The 12,355-nt window shown below is 36.5% G+C and overlaps 1 non-coding gene across 1 annotated transcript; it reads left to right on the forward strand.

Moving 5' to 3' along the window:
• Nucleotides 1–8,717: 8,717 nt before the first annotated feature.
• LOC112095918 lies at nucleotides 8,718–8,821 on the forward strand. The gene has a single exon (XR_002904078.1). It is a non-coding gene; the product is annotated as a small nucleolar RNA R71 (small nucleolar RNA).
• The last annotated feature ends 3,534 nt before the right edge of the window (nucleotides 8,822–12,355 follow it).

Below are 12,355 nucleotides of genomic sequence, written 5' to 3' on the forward strand. Positions count from 1 at the left end.
TTCTTCAATCAAATTGAACATCCAACTCACATCCTCTATTCATTCATAAGCCATTCATCGATTCATTTTCTTCTCATCACATCTCTTTTGCATTTTCCTCACTTCATTGTGTTTCTCCATGGCTGAACCCTCTCGGAGAAATCTCAGGTGTAAATCTGTGCCTCCAAGGAATCCTATACCACCACGGGAAGTCTCTAAATTTGCACGCATTCACTTCCCCACACCTTCCTTGGCCAAGTGGTTCGAAGATCGCTTCAACGGTCGAAAGGTACTTGACTCCTTCTTTGTTGATATTGATGATTTCCGCAACTTAGTTGTATGTGGTAGATGCATTAGGGATATGCTTCAGCCTTGGGAGGCTGCCATTGACCTTGATAACCGTGTTTATCCAAATTTAGTGCGAGTCTTTTATTCGAACATGGAAATTTTCAATACTCGCCCAAATAGGATAGTTACTTAAGTTGGCCGTGTGCCAATAGAGTTTGATGATGCGGATCTAGCTGACTTGCTTGGTATCTTTTGTGAGGGGCTTGATATTTACACCTCTAGGAAAACCCTTTCCTTTGACAGTTTTTCTCATACTGATGACGTTCGTAATATATGTCGTCGTCGAGACTTATCAGATGAGATTTGTTTGCTTTATTTTCGGTCTCAACTTTTACCTCTCAAAGTTTGTATTCTTCACACTATTTTACAGCACATAGTGACACCTAGGAAGGGTCACTCGGATGAGGTTACGAGGTTGGATGTTGGCCTACTAGATAGCCTACTTACAGACCGTCCCATTAACCTCGGGTATATTATTGTGCGGCACATGTTGAGTACTCCCGCGGTCAATCACCGCTTCCTTCCTTATGGCAGTATCATCACTAAGATACTGCGACGCTTTGAGGTGCCTCTTCTTGATACTGGACATATGGAGACTAGACGGATTGGTCCCAAGGCCATGACTAGTATCGGTTTCTCTAGGAAGAATGGACAGTGGATAAAGACAAGCAACTCCAAAAACTGGGATACCTTGATTGCTCCAGAGGACGACCGGATGCTCAATGATATCTATCCTCCTGACCAGCTTCCTAACTTTAGATTAGGAGCTCTTCCTCATCCTCCGCGTCACCGTTTTGTCCCTTGGCCTTCAGCTGACTCAGACTCTGAGGAGCGTGCGATGGATGCTGACATTCCCTCCTCTTCCGAGCTGCCTCCAGCTCTTGAGCCATCTGCTGTTCCTGAGCAGCCATCTGCCTCTATGCCGCCTCCAGCCCCAGTTCAGCCCCCTGCTTAAGATGTTGTGCAGCAGTTGATTACTGATGTTCAGCGGATTTCGGAGCGCCAGCAGCTGATTCTTGATTGGTTGGACTCTGTTTCCCGTGACCAGCAGCAGCTACGTTCTGACTTTCAGACCTTCCAGCAGCAGAGCATCGATCAGCAGCTTGAGCTTATCGCTGGACAGCGCACTCTTCTCCGCTATTTCGGCTATGATCCGGGGAGCACATATTCTCCACCTCCATAGTTTCTGGGTTCTGTTTTTGCACATATATCTCATATTTTGGTTGTTTACATGTTGCCATTTATATTTTTATATACATTGTTTCCTCTATATGCTCTTTCTGGATTTTGATGACATATGTTTATGATGTTCTTGCTGATTAGATGACTTGGTTATTGGTTGATGAAATTTGTGGTTTATTGGATATTGAAGTGTTGGTTTGTTTGTTCATGAAGTTGTTGGGTTGTTGAAAGATGAAGTTGGTGTTAATCTATTTTGGAATTGTTTTAATCTCATTTTTTATTAGTAGTTTTGCTCATTTTTAAGGGGAAACTCTGCCAAAATTTTCGCTCACCAAAACCGGGTAACTTCTTTAAAGGATTTGCGTTTTTTTTCCTTCTCTCTTTTCTTTTTGATGATGAAGGGGGAGATAATTGGGGAGATTTAGAATGAATTTAAAAATGTTTTCTTGAGCAACAATTTTTTTTATTGGACATTTCTTAATCTGGCCATACATTTAGGGGGAGCACATATTAAGGGGGATCTAAATATTGAATGATGTTTGTCATCATAAAAAAGGAGGAGATTGTTAACATGAATATGTTAATAATATTGATTTTGATGATAACAAACTTTAAATGATTTTTGATAAAAATATTGGAACTATTCCTTAATAAACGAAAGCCTTAATAAACATTCCATTCATTTTTCATAAAAGATGGACTTTCAAATTAGAAAAAGATTCTCTGCAAAATCTGGTTTAAAATGTAATTCTGGAACTAAACGGTAAACCGTTTTCCTTTAAACGGTTAACCGATTCATACTAGAGAGCAACTTATTGCCTAAAGCTCTAACCGTTTATGAAAAACAGAAAACACAAAAGATGGGAAGGCTACTGGAACTTAACGGTGAACCGTTTATTTAAACGGTTAACCGATATCATCGAGAATTAAAGGTTGTTTTTTCCTCTGGCACTATTTAACGAAACCGGATAAGGCTGAATTATTTTGCAGGTTACTGGAGACAAACGGCGAACCGTTATTACAAACGGTTAACTGATAATATCCAGAGAAGTCACTTCATGCAAATCCTTAACCGTTTAATGTAAACGGATAACTGATGTTCATCTTGCAGATCACTGGAATTTAACGGCAAAAGGTTAATCCTAAACGGCAAACCGTTTATTTGAAATTTGGCCTAACGGTAACTTTTGACCAGCCTAAACGGTTAACCGTTAATAGTTAACGGTGAACCGTTTGCGGGCCGACAGTTTGTAACGACTAGTTTTTCAGCACCAAATATAAATAAGCTCATTCAAATTCAAAGAAGATTGATCACAACACGACCATTGAGCTAATATTCGAGAATACAATCTTCATAGAGCTTAGAACACATTCTTGCTTCATCTATTCACATATTAAGCATCATTGTGTAATCTTATATATTGTGAGAGGCAAAACAATTTGTAATCTTTTGCTTTGAGTGATTGTAAGTGTTGGGATACACTTGGGTTAAGAGATTGGGGATAATCTCTTGTTGTAAAGGTTTATTGACACCTTGGAAGTCAAGTGTAAGCATTTGAAGCCTTGGAGGCTTGCTTAGTGGAATCCTCAAGCCCGAAAAACTTGGAGGCTTGGACGTAGGCGAGGTTGGCCGAACCACGTAAAAATCTCTGTGTTTGAATCCCTCTTCCCTTATCTTTTTATATTGTGATCAACTTAATTGTTATTGCTTTGAATTTGGATTATATTTACATTAAGTTTTTCTTTATAAATTGAATAATTTTTAGAATCCCAATTCACCCCCCTCTTGGGTTGCATACTTGTATTTTAATATGGGGTTGCCACTTTGTGAGTGATAAAATACTTTGTCAAAAGAGTTTTGAATGCTTTGTTACAAAAGTGGGCACCACCATCACTAATTATTGCTCGTAGGAATCCAAAGCGTGAACCGATATTGCTTTTCAAAAATCCTATCACTACCTTGTGATGATTGGTTTTACATGAAATTGCTTCTACCTATTTCGATACGTAGTCAATAGCAACCAATATGTATTGAAGGCCAAAAGAAGGGGAAAATGGTCCCATGAAGTCGATACCCCATACCTAAAAAATCTCAACCACTAAAATTAGATTTAGTGGCATTATATTTCTTCGCGTAATGCTCCCCATTCGTTGACACCTATCACATGAATAACAGAAAGTGTAAGCATCTCGAAATATAGTTGGCCAATAGAAACCACATTGTAAAACTTTAGTAGCTGTTTTCTTAGAACTGAAATGGCCTCTACAAGCTTGTTCATGGCAGAATGAAAGGATATTCTGAATTTCACTTTCTGGGACACATCGTCTAACAATTTAATCTGCACAATACTTGAACAAATAAGGGTCATCCTAAAAGAAATTCTTTATTTCTGTAAAAAATTTGACCTTGTCTTGTTTGGTCCAATGCTCTGGAAGTTGAACTGTAACAAGATAGTTAACGATATCAGCATACCACGGTAATACTTCCACACTAATTAATTGTTCATCGAGAAATGACTCATTCAATGTTAATGGTTCTGTAATTGTGTCAAAATAGAGACAAGAGAGATGGTCAGCCACAACATTTTCTGTACCTTTCTTATCTTTAAATTCCAAATCGAATTCCTGCAAAAGTAACACCCAACGAATTAGTCTAGCTTTTGCATCTTTCTTTATGAGGAGATATTTAAGAGCAACATGATTTGTGAATACAATTATTTTACAACCAATGAGATAAGATCGAAATTGTTCTAATGCAAACACTACTGCTAGCATTTCTTTTTCAGTAGTTGAATAGTTCAACCGTGCATCATTCAATGTCATACTAGCATAGTAAATAACATGGGGAATTCGATCAACCCTTTGTCCTAATACTGCTTCTACTGCATAATCAGATGCATCATGTTGAGTGTTAGAAAATGCATATTTATAAAGGAGAAAACCGTCATTTTACATTTTAAATCTTACTAACAACCCTTACTTTTATATATTTAACCTTCTTGTGATTTAATTACATGTGTTTTATTTTAATTAAGTATTTTATGTATTTTAGGGGCATTATAGTCATTTCACAATAAAGGAGAGATCAGACGGCAAAACGGACATCACTTTTGAACTCAGGACGGTCGAAAACCTTAGGAGGAGCATAAAAGGAAAAATGGCACTATTCACATCATATCAGTGGACGAAAAATCTCGCGTACGGTGCATGCATCACACAGGATTATTTTCAACCAAACCGCGTTACTGTTCATCCGGGTCAAACCGCGTTACTGTTCAAAGTCGGGTCAAACCGTGTTACTGTTCATCCGCGTGGTCAAACCGTGGACTGTTGACTGATGACGTGGCGCAATCCTGAGCGTCCAAACTGTTTTTAATCCGATGGCCATGATTTACTCCATGTATCTATAAAAAGGGGGCCTCCCCCCCTAATCTGATATCTCTGAATCCATTTTTGGGATCCATTTTCTGTAATTCCTTCTCCATCTTGTATTTTCTTCGTATTTTAATAAATTCCCATTTTGCCCATAGTTCAATTATGAGTGGCTAATTTTCTTTCAAACTTGGGTTGAAGGTGAAGTCTCAACATGTGTCATGGGCTTAATTTGGTAAATTTATTTTCTCTTCCCCTCTAGTTTTTGTGGATGTTTTGACTTCTCGTCGACATATAATACTAATCTTGTCTAGTACCGCCTTGGTTTCACCGGCCCTCTAGTATAAGGTTATTATTATTTGGCACGATAAGCCCTTAGTACCATATTGATTAGAGCGTGGTTCATGAGGTGTGGATTCCCCCCTCATGATTTAATTGGCATTAATAAGGAATATTTAGCCCATGATGCATGTTGATACGGATCCAGATACCCAAGTACGTCATTTCAATAGAATTCTCTTCAATTTATTCTCACCATTTCAATACCAATTTTAGAATTTATTCTCTCCATTTTAATTTAAGTTTTAGCATATTCCAATCATTTCCACCACAAATCCAATCACCCATTCACAAAATTAATTCTACACAATTAAAATCCACCTCCTCGTGGGATCGACACTCGTCACCATTAATCTATACTACAACAGATTCGTGCGCTTGCGAGTACATTAAAATTTGCACAACACATCACACATAAGCTCAAATGCTAAGGTCTAGTTTGGGGGCTGAATGATGAGTGATGATGTCAACAACTGCTTTAATTTTTCAAATGCCACAAGACATGAATCATCAAAGATAAAAGGTACATCCTTAGCAAGTAGATTGCATAAAGATCTAGAAACTTTGCTAAAATATTTAATGAAACATCGATAAAAACTAGCATGCCCAATGAAAGATCTTACTTCTCTAACTGTTTTAGGTGGAGGAAGATTGGAAATGAGATCCACATTTGCTTTGTCAACCTCAATACCTTTGCTCGAAATAATGTGACAGAGAACAATACCTTATTTTACCATAAAATGACACTTCTCCCAATTTAAGACTAAGTTCTTCTCGACACATCTCTGCAGAACTAGTGTTAGATGATGTAAACATTGATAAAATAAATCACCAAAGACAGAAAAGTCATCCAAAAAGACTTCAAGGAATCGTTCAACCATATCAGAAAAAATGCTCAACATGCATCGTTGAAATGTAGCAGGTGCATTACATAATCCAAATGACATTCTCCTATATGCAAAAGTGTCAAAAGGGCAAGTGAAAGTGGTTTTCTCTTGATCTTTTGGTGCTATGGGAATCTGATTATATCTTGAGTAACCATCTAGAAAGCAATAAAATTCATGGTCTGCCAATCTATCAAGTATTTGATCGATAAATGGTAAAAGAAAATGGTCTTTACGTGTGACAGAATTCAATTTTCTATAACCAATGTATACACGCCATCTTGTAGTCACTCTAGTGGGTATCAATTCATTATTAGCATTGGTAACTACTGTGACTCCTGACTTTTTGGGGACAACTTGCACATGACTAACCCATGAACTATCAGAAATTAGATAAATGATACATGCGTCTAATAGGTTAAGGACTTCAGTTCTAATAACTTTTTTCATGTTAGGATTTAACCAACGTTGCATTTCCCTAGTAGGTTTAGCATTTTCATCAAGGTGAATGTAATGCATGCAGTCTACTGGGTATATACCTTTTATGTCTGTTATGGTCCATCCTAATGTTCATTTGTGCTCTTTTAAAACATCCAACAACCTACCTTTTTGTTCGTTATTTAGGGATGATGAGATGATTACCGGCAGAGTACTTTCTTCTCCCAAAAATGCATATTCCAGAGTGTTGGGTAATTCTTTGAGCTCGAGGTTCGGTGGTGATTCTGATGATGGGATGAGTTTTTTCTCTGATGGTGCTAGTTATTCAACTCTTGACTTCCATTTATTAGTGTCCATGGATGGTGCTGAATCAAGCAGGGCGTTGACCTCATCGACCGATTTGTCAATATCAAAATCCAAACTAAAGTGAGTTAAACATGTTTGTAAAGGATCATCACTAAGGTTTGAAAGAAAAGTATTATCAACTATTGTTTCTATTAAATCCACATCAACAATTCCATCATCTGCATTATGAAGTTGTTTGGCAATGTTGAAAATGTTTAGCTCTATAGTCATGTTGTTAAGGGCAACTGCATATTTCCAATCCTGCATTGAATGTGAGCATCCGCAGTTGCCAAGAAAGGTCGGCCAAGGATAATGGGGATGTGCTTTCTTGAATCCTAGATTGGTTGAGTGTTAATTACAATGAAATCAACAGGAAAATAAAACTTGCCTACCTGGATAAGCACGTCATCCACAATACCACGAGGTATTTTCGTGGATTGATCTGTAAGCTGTAACACCACTAGAGTTTGGTGTAATTCTCCTAGTCCAAGTTTCATGAATACTGAATAAGGCAACAGATTTACATTAGCTCCTAAATCCAACAAAGCATTCTCAATTGTGTGGTTCCCTATACTACATGAGATAGTGGGGGAACTTGGGTATTTGCATTTTAGAGGAATTTTGTGTTGGAGTATAGAACTAACGTTTTCTATTAAAAATGCCTTTTTTTGAACGTGGATGTTTCTCTTTTTAGTACAAAGGTCTTTAAGAAACTTTGCATAAGATGACACTTGTTTTATAGTATCAAGTAAAGGGATGTTAACACTTACCTGTTTGAAGATTTCAAAAATCTCACCTGTGGATTTTCTCTTCTTTTCTTTAGCTAACTTCTGAGGAAATGGAGCTTTGGGAATGTATTCTCGTGGGTTGGTTTCTTCTTTTTCTTATGATGGTGAATCCTCAGTATTTACAGGTACAATTTGATTTGTTTTTGTCACCGGCATCTCCACTTTGTTGTCGACTTCTTTTCCTTTTCGCAAGGTCATGACAGATTTGACCTCTTCGTGCTGCTGAGGTGAACTGGTACTTACTTCATGCACTCCTTTAGGATTAGGCACTGGTTGACTTGGAAACTTACCTTTCTCAACAGTCATTACCAAGGTCTGAACTGAAGAAGCAAGTTGTCCCACCATCTTCTCGAGGCTTGAAATTGATTGGGCTTGTGAGTTGAAACCTGCTTTCATCTCATTTCGTAGTTCATCAATGGTGCGGTTCTATTGCTCAATCGTGGAGTGAGTAAGATTCTTGAGATTCTGGAATGAATCCTCCCATGGTTTGGCTTGAGAGTAATTCGGGTGTTGATTGTATGGTCTAAATGATGGTTGAGAGACTTGAGGAACTTGGGAAATTGGTTGCATTGGTGGAGCTAAAGCTACTGGTCCATTCTGTTGGAATCCTTAAGATCATGAAAAATTGGGGTGGTCTCTCCATCCAGGGTTATATGTGTTGGAGTATCGGTTGTAATTAGATGGTTTTCTTATTACACCTATGACATTGGCTTGATCTGAGTATGAGTCATGGTCATGTGGCTCTGTTGATTTAGCAGTCGATAACGATGCTATTTGTCGAGAGAGACCTTCAATTATCGCTTTGACTTCTTTAATTTCTGAACTTGACTCGCCAATGTGAATCTCATTTACTCCCTTAATTCTTCTAGTATTCCTGAGTGATCGACTCCATTGTTGGGCATTATCCGCTTGTAGCTGAAAGAATTCCCAAATATCTGATGCACTTTTTGACATTAGCTCTCCTTCACTTATTGCCACTAGCCATTCTTGCACATGAGACAATAATCCCTCCAAAAAGTATTGGCATTGGTGCCATTTCTTGTACCCATGATGTGGACAATTCAAGAGTAGCCCATTGAATCGCTCCCATGTTTCGAAAAACTGCTCGTCATCTCTCTGTGTAAACTTTGAGATTTCCCTGCGAATAACATTAGTTTTATACACTGGGAATATTTATTCAAAAATTTTATTACCATTTGTTCCCATGATGTAATGTTATTAGCAGGCAATGTATTGAGCCATGAACGAGCTATATCCTTTAAAGAAAATGGGAATAGTCTAAGTTTAACATCATCGTCTGAAAAATTCTCATATTTAAATGTTTGACAAACAGCATGAAAATCATTCAAATGATTATATGGGTCATCATTTTCTAGGCCATAGAATGTTAGGAGACAATTTAACACACTAGATTTTAGTTCAAAACTCTTAGCAGTTACATTTAGGTATCTTATGCAAAATGTGCTTAAATTAACTAAGGGACTGAAGTAGTCCTTAAATGGCCTCTCATGTGGTGCTTGTTGTTGTTGCAAATCTATTTCACTTTTATCTTTAATTACAACGTGTTTGTGTGTGCGAAGTGTTTTTTCAAGTTCAAGGTTTATAGGTTCAAGATTAAGTAATAATGACCTTCGACCATGCATGCAAAGAACACAAAAATAAATAGGAACAAAATTAATAAAAATAAACAATAAGGAGAAATTACTGTACTAACCTTATCACGTTGTTACAACATTTCTATAAAAACACACTAAAACAAATACGTGAAATAAATTAACTAAAAATAAATTAATAAGATAAACAAAAAAAATTACAAAGAAAAATAATTTAAAAATTAAATTACAGAATTTTAAAGAACATAAAAAGAAAAGAAATTCTTACCTCTAAATGTAGATTCACTTTTTTTTTAATTAAAACAAATACAAGAAAAATAACTAAAAGAAATTATTTACAAAAATAATTCTACAAATTAAAATAACTTACCTCGTCGGCAACGGCGCCAAAAACTTGTTGTGCAAATTTTATTGAACTCGCAAGTGCACGAATCTATTGCAGTATAGATCAATGATAACGAGTGTCGATCCTACGAGGATGTGGATTTTAATTGTGTGTAGAATTCATTTTTCTAAGTGAATGGTTGAATTTGTGGTGAAAGTGACTTAGACTATCCTAGAATTTAAATTGGAATGGCATAATTAAATTAAAGAGGAAACTATTATAATTGAATCGCTTGGATATCTGGATCTGCATCAACATGCACCATGAGCTAAATATTCCTTATTAATGCCAATTAAATCATGAGGGAGATTTCCACTCTTTATGAACCACACTCTAATTAATATGGTGCTAAGGGCTTATCGTGCTAAATAATAATATTCTTGTATTAGGGAGCCGGTGAAACCAGGGCAGTATCTAGACTAGATTATTACTATTTGTCAACGAAAAGTCAAAAAATCAACAAAAATTAAAGAGAAGAGAAATTAAATTTACCAAATAAAGCCCATGGCACATGTTAAGACTTTACCTTCAACCCAAGTTTCAAAGAAAATTAGCTACTCATATTTGAACTAAAGGTAAAATGAGAATTTATTAAAATACATAGAAAATACAAGATGGAAAAAGAATTACAAAAAATAGAGCCCAAAAATGGATTCAGCGATGCCAAATTAGGGGAAGAGAGCCTCCTTTTTATAGATACATTTAGTAAATCATAGCCAACGGATTAAAAATATTTCGGACGCTCAGGATTTCGCCACGTCATCAGTCAACAGTACGCGGTTTGACCACACGATTTGAACAGTGATGCGGTTTGAACAGTGACACGGTTTGGTTGTTGGTTATCCTGTGTATATGCATGTACCATACGCACAATTTTTGGTCTACTAATATGCTGCCACGTCACCGATCAACAGTATATAAGAATTTTAGTCCAATAGAATCGTGATACCTCATCAGTCAATGCCATATCATCGGTCAATGTCACGTCATCAATCCGTCTATGTGAATAGTGTCGTAAACAGTAACGTAGACAATACCGTAATGTGAATAGTACCATACATTTGAACAATACCATTTTTCCTTTTATGCTCCTCCTAAGGTTTTCAACTGTCCTGAGTTCAAAAGTGATGTCCGTTTTGCTGTCTGGTCTCTCGTTCATTGTGAAATGACCATGATGCCCCTAAAATACATAAAATACTTAATTAAAATAAAATACACATAATTAGATCACAAGAGACTTAAATACATAAAAGTAAGAATGTTAGTAAGAGTTGAAAGGTAACATGATGATTTTCTCCTTTATAAATATATATTTTCTAACACTCAACAAATGTCTCATTTAGGTTGGGGGAGGGAATAGTTGACAATTGTGGAATGTCTCAGTTCTAATGATGTTTTGACTGATTTTTGTTGTAAAGACTAACTTTGGATAAAAATTTGAGTTGAAGATGACAGAATATAGAATATAGTGTCTCTAGAAATGCATCTTCTTAATTTTAGAGTTTTATTTCTTAAAAAAATATATTTTGCTTTCTAATTTTTTTCCTTTCTTTTTCTCTTTTTCTCTAAATTATCTCCTTTAAGCTTCTGCAACCAGTCTCAATTTTTTTATTGTTTTCTTTAACATAGAAAAAAGTAAAAATACAAAAAAGAGTTTTTTTCTGTGTGATCTTTTAACATTAGATAACATGACGATTTCTAAATTTTTGTATTTGTATTATCTTTGACCTTAAGTTATGTTACACCATGTTTTTCCTTTTGTATGTTAAAATGTAAATTGAGAAATTTGATGAGTGAAGCTGATTAAGGCATTTGGAGGAATGTACATTTCATAATAAGCCCAAGTGAGTTTTTGAGCCTATTATCCCTGAAGAATAACCTTGTTTGCATGTACAGCTTTACAATTTATTGTACAAGATCTCTATATTTTCCTCAAAGTAAAATAAAAGAAGATTTGCAGCCGCATCTGAAATTCCGTTGAACTAGTGGATATGAAAGATTATTTAGAGCCCTAAAAGATGACATAAGGCCATATTTGATCCGTTTGAGACTTTCTAACCAACCTTATTATAAAATGTTCATAGTTAACCCCTTTGAGCCTATACACACACTACACTCGTATACATAAATAATTAAAATACTTCGAAATCTAAATCACCAAATTACCATTGGAATCGTAATTACAACCAATCCTTAATTTCAAAAATTACTAAAATCTCGACAGGGTTGTAAATTACAAAATTTCCGTCAAAATGTGAAATTATCGAATTGCCTTACCGATCAACGGTGACTCGAATTCAACCAACAATGACCGGGAAGCTCGGGTTAGACACTTTTGACCGAGCTAAGTTTAATGGTAACAATGTGAGCTCCCACATGCGGCGACGGTGCCAGCATCAATCTCGATAGCCGTGAAACTTCAACAGCTGAACGGTGGCAAACTGGTGATTGTGGATGGTTGGAAATGAAAGGTGGTGATGTGAGGAGTAAAACCCAGCTGGTGGAGTGGCCTAATTCCAATGAAATCAATAGCAGTGATGATGTGTTTTGGCCGTGACTTTTAGTGCTAGAAACGGCAGCGTTCCGGTCAATTTTTGGTGACAGTGACGGCAGGGAGTGATGGCCGGCTTAAGAGCTTTCATTTGCTACCTTGCATGGCCGATGAGGTGGCCGGAAATCAGA

The sequence above is a fragment of the Citrus clementina genome, unplaced genomic scaffold, assembly GCF_000493195.1.
Source record: "Citrus clementina cultivar Clemenules unplaced genomic scaffold, Citrus_clementina_v1.0 scaffold_1, whole genome shotgun sequence".
NCBI classification, from domain to species: domain Eukaryota; kingdom Viridiplantae; phylum Streptophyta; class Magnoliopsida; order Sapindales; family Rutaceae; genus Citrus; species Citrus x clementina.